The sequence below is a fragment of the Lissotriton helveticus genome, chromosome 1_2 (assembly GCF_964261635.1).
Source record: "Lissotriton helveticus chromosome 1_2, aLisHel1.1, whole genome shotgun sequence".
In the NCBI taxonomy this organism is placed as follows: domain Eukaryota; kingdom Metazoa; phylum Chordata; class Amphibia; order Caudata; family Salamandridae; genus Lissotriton; species Lissotriton helveticus.
The window spans coordinates 228,926,373-228,931,144 of NC_136058.1; the positions used below are offsets into that span (position 1 = coordinate 228,926,373).

The 4,772-nt window shown below is 47.8% G+C and overlaps 1 pseudogene; it reads left to right on the forward strand.

The window, feature by feature from the left end:
• The first annotated feature begins 794 nt into the window (after positions 1 to 794).
• Positions 795 to 1,567, forward strand: LOC144807832 (ly6/PLAUR domain-containing protein 3-like; annotated as a pseudogene).
• Positions 1,568 to 4,772: the final 3,205 nt, after the last annotated feature.

The following is a 4,772-nucleotide window of genomic DNA, read 5'->3' on the forward strand; positions in this document are numbered from 1 at the left end:
GGGAAAAGCAAAGTGCAACAATGGCAAAAAGATTTGTGAGAAGAGGATATGCAAAAAACCATATAAAAAAGGATGGGAAAAGGCAAAACAAAAGAACAGAATGGATCTATTGCAGTCCACTGAGAATGAGGTCACAAAATGTGAACAAGAACCAATCAGATTCATAACAACCCTGTCGAAAGAGTCTCCACAAATCAAAAATATTTTAAAGAAAAATTGGAAGATTCTCAAACTAGACACTACCATCGGACCAGTAGTGGGAAATACCCTACAAATAACCAAAGAGCTCCAAATTTAAAAGATCGTTTGATTCACAGTCATTTCAAGGAGAAAAAGAAATCATGGTTACAAAGCACCGGTTTCAAAAAATGTTATAACTGCAATGTATGTCAAATAGCCAAAAATGTGCTGAGTGAGATTATGGCAAATGGAAAAACTTGGGATATTAAAGAACTTTTAACTTGTAAAACTCAATATGCAATATATGTCATCGAGTGCCCATGTCATCTAAAATACGTGGGTAGCACAAAATGTGAATTAAAGAAAAGGATCCTAGAACATGTAAGGGCAACCGTACATCAAGACAGAAGCAATGCCGTGGCCAAGCACATGGAAAGCCACCATGATAGCAATTAGAAAAGTTTATCTTTCTATGGAATTAACACAATGAGAAAGTCAATACGGGGAGGTGACAAGAGTAAGATCATTGCGAATGAAAGAATCAAGACACATTCTAAATCTACGTACCATGAATCCACTTTTCTTAGGCAGACAAACAGAAGGGAAGCGCGGGAATGGAAGAGGGAACGCATGCGCAGGTTTTTGGGAAAGTGGCCTTGGCGGGAATGCTGGTGGCTGTCCTCCTGGCTCAAGGAGTTGCCAGCCTACGTTGTTACTCCTGTAAGGATTTTAATGATGGAGGATGTGCAGTGGACCGATAGAGGAATGTACCCCGCCACAGAACGTCTGTCTGGAGGCCATCGGTGTTCGAATCATAGATAAACAAAAAGTGTCAGCAGCAATAAAGGGGTGTGACATTGGCGTCTACAAGAATCAGGACAACGCAGACATCAGCTCCGAGTACTCGTACAGTAAACGGAAAGTTCACGCCTGCTCTGAAGACCTCTGTAACACGTTGGTGACTGAAGCCTTCGTGAACAAGACTCTGTCCGTCCAACATGAAAACAGAACTCAAGACCTCAGTAATCTTTAATGTTACTCCTGCGTCAGTACCTCGAAGGACCAGTGCTCCCCACAGAACGCTGCTGTTGTGAGATGCCTAGATGAATCTCCGAGCTGCTTTGAAGGGAATGGCACCATAATCCTAGGTAAAGAAAACAGAGTCATCTTACCCTACTTTATGAAGAAATGCGCCTTCTGGAGCTGCACTACGTGGTACATGGGGGTCAGCGATTATGAGAATGTCAGCGAAAGCAGCTCTTGCTGTAGTAAGAATCTCTGCAATGGTTTGGTGCCAACAATAACACCAAAGAAAAATGGTGGCCTGTGCACCACATATGTTTCCTCACTTATAGTGGCTGCCCTGGTGGCCATTATCAGTTTATAAAGGGCAGCTGAAAGCATTAAGTACTTAATCCCAAAATTGCATTATCATTCTCTTAAAGAAGATGAGCCATTTTTACTGTAAGCCGCATCTCGGGGAGAGGGGTTGGCCTAACGGCTAAGGCGCTCGACCTCGGACCTGGGGATCTGGGTTCGAGTCTCGGTAATGACGCCAAAAACCCCCTGTGATTCTGGGCAAATCACTTAATCTCCCCGTGCCTAAAATGAAAGTGTGTCCTCATGTAACGTAACTGGTGCTATGTAAGGCGCTCTGATAACTGATTCGGTTCGGTTCTAGTTCGCGCTATATAAAACTCTGCAAAAATTTTTTTTTTTTTAAAAAGTCAAATGCAACATGATTGATATGACAATTTGGAAATAACCATGAAAATGATTGAATGGATTTTGCCAATTAAGGTATAAAGACAAAATTGTAAGGCCACCAGAGGCGACAATGGTTTGAAGCTATGAACTTATATGAACACATTTGATTTTGAAAACACATTATTTGACCTCTAAATTATGATTTAATTCATTAGTGATTTCATATTTGATAATTTCATATTATTCATTTTGGCATGATATAATAGTTCATGGTTTGGGATCATGAGTATACTGGTTTATTTGCACTGTTATTTGCACTGTTAGATGCACGTTTTATTGATAAAATTGCAGTTAAACTACATGAACCACAATGCCCCAGTCACAAAATCACCTGACGACATGAGGGAATGATTTGTTAAAAGCAGGAAGTACCGTGGGGACAGCAACGTGATCAAGTTCTAAGATAGAACGAAACGCGTTGGTGTGTTTGTTTGTTCAAGAAAATAAAACTCTGAAGTTCATAAGGATTTTGCTGTTGTGCGACCCTTGGCTTTTCATGAAGGGAAGTGTGATGGATATATATATAGCTTCACGCTAATTGGCTGTCAACACTCCAAACCAGGAAGTGCTGGCAGCCATCTTGTGCCTCGGTAGAACCGAGGCACAAGAAAAGAGGAAAACAAAGGCGCAAAACACGAAAAGCAGGCAGGGTAGAAATACCCTGACCCCCTAGGCCTGCTCAGGAGGTCCCACAAGGACCCCCAGGGCCCAAAAAAGCATTTTTTTTTTTAAATCGCGAAATGCATGCTGGATTCGCGGATCTGGCCATGAAAATAAAAAAAACAAAGCGCGGCCTCCTGCGCTTCATTTAATTTAAGCCTCCGGGTGGGCCAGGTCCCTGGGGCAGTTCAAAACTGTGTGTGGGGGCCCCAAACCCTCCACACTGTCCCGGGGACCGCCACCACCGGGGCTTTTCAAAAATTTTTGCAGGGGGCACTCAGCCCCCCCGCAGCCCCGGGGACCGCCACCCCAGGGCTTCTATTTTAATCTGTGGGGAGGCTCTAAGGCCCCTCAAGCCCTGGGGACCGCCACCCCTGGGGCTTTCATTAATTAATTAGCAAGGGGTACATGGCCCCCTGCTGCCCCGGGGACTGCCACCCCCCCGGGGCTCTCAAAAAAAATTCCTGTGTGGGGTCTTTGAGCCCCCCACAAGCCCCGGGGACCGCCACCTCCCCGGGGCACTAATATTCTAATTTGGGGCTGTGCATTGCTTGTGAGGGGGCCGCGTTGCCCCCCTCATGGAGTCTGTGATGGCCCTGGGGACCGCCACCCCCCAGGGCCGGCTCCTGCAGTGTCCCGGGGTATCCACCCCTGGGACACTGCTGTTTGCAATGACAGAGGCTCCCGCCCTGTCATTGCAAACTGCTTTGCTTCATTGAAGTGAGAGCAGGGAAACCTGCTCTCACTTCAATGAAGCAAAGCAGATTGCTTTTCCACAAGGGGAACTGCATTTTAGCAGCTCCCCTTGTGGAAAAGCAATTTGGGCTCCCGCAGGACGTGGGGAGCCAGCAGCACTGTGGGGTATTGGGGACCCCCCCCCCCATGGTCCCCAAAGGAGAGGGCCAGCCCCGGGGGATGGATGCTCCTGCAGTGTCCCTGGGTACCCACCCCCGAGACACTGCTGTTTGCATTGACAGGGAGGGAGCCTCGCGGCTCCCGCCCTGTCATTGCAAACTGCTTTGCTTCATGGAAGCGAGAGCAGGGAAGCCTGCTCTTGCTTCAATGAAGCAAAGCAGATTGCTTTTCCACAAGGGGAGCTGATTGTTAGACCGTGGGGGGATTGGGGACCCTCCCACGGTCCTTAAAGGAGAGGGCCAGCCCCAGGGGATGAGGTCTCTGGGGCTAGGAGTGGCCTGGGAGGGGGCCACATGGCCACCCTACCCTGTGAATTTAATAAAGAATAAAAAAGAGAGGCGAGGCCCTGGGGGATGGGGTCCCTGGGGCAATAATTGGCCTAATGAGGGGGCCACATGACCCCTTCACAAAAAATAAAAAAAGGATGGCCAGGCCCCGGGAGTAAGGGTACCTGGAGCTAGAAGTGGCCCAGGAGGGGGGCCACGCCAGTATGCGCCACAGAGCTGGGTTGCAGAGAGGTGTTCAGAGGCCACGCCCCTTTTTACACTTCTCTGCAACGCAGCTCTGTGGAGCTTACTGGAGGCACCTGGTGAGCTAGTTGGACCCCAGGGACCCTCAGGATTCAAGGGGAACTTATCCCCCAACTCAAAACATGCCACAGGGTGCGTTTGCATAGTGGTGAAGGGCGGGGGTGGGGCCTGAGGTGACATGTGTGCAAACACACCCTGTGGCGCATTTTAAGTTGGGGAATTAATTCCTCTTCAATCCTGAGGGTCCTTGGGGGCCAACTAGCCCACCACTTACCTCCAGTAAGTGCCACTGCGCTGCGTTGCAGAGAGGTGGCCCTGGCCATGCCCCTTTTTACACCACTCTGCGACGCAGCTCTGTAGCGCTTACTGGAGGTAAGTGGTGGGCTAGTTGGCCCCCAGGGACCCTCAGGACTCAAGGGGACTTAATCCCCCAATTTGCACTTTTTTTCCTCTTTCTTCACATGTCCTAACTTTGTAGGCATAGCTAGAAATTAGCATTTAAAAAACCTTAGAAATTCACTGGAAAAACCATAGGTTTCAGGGGTGTTATAGTTAGCTGGACATTTCACTTGTACAAAACCAGAGAAATACCTCAGTTTTAGTTAGTTCAGCTAACTATAATTTGCTGCGCTCGCAATGCACTGCTGATGATGTCACATATTACATCATTCATGACATGGTCAGTGACATACCTGATGACATCACTGATGACATCTCAAA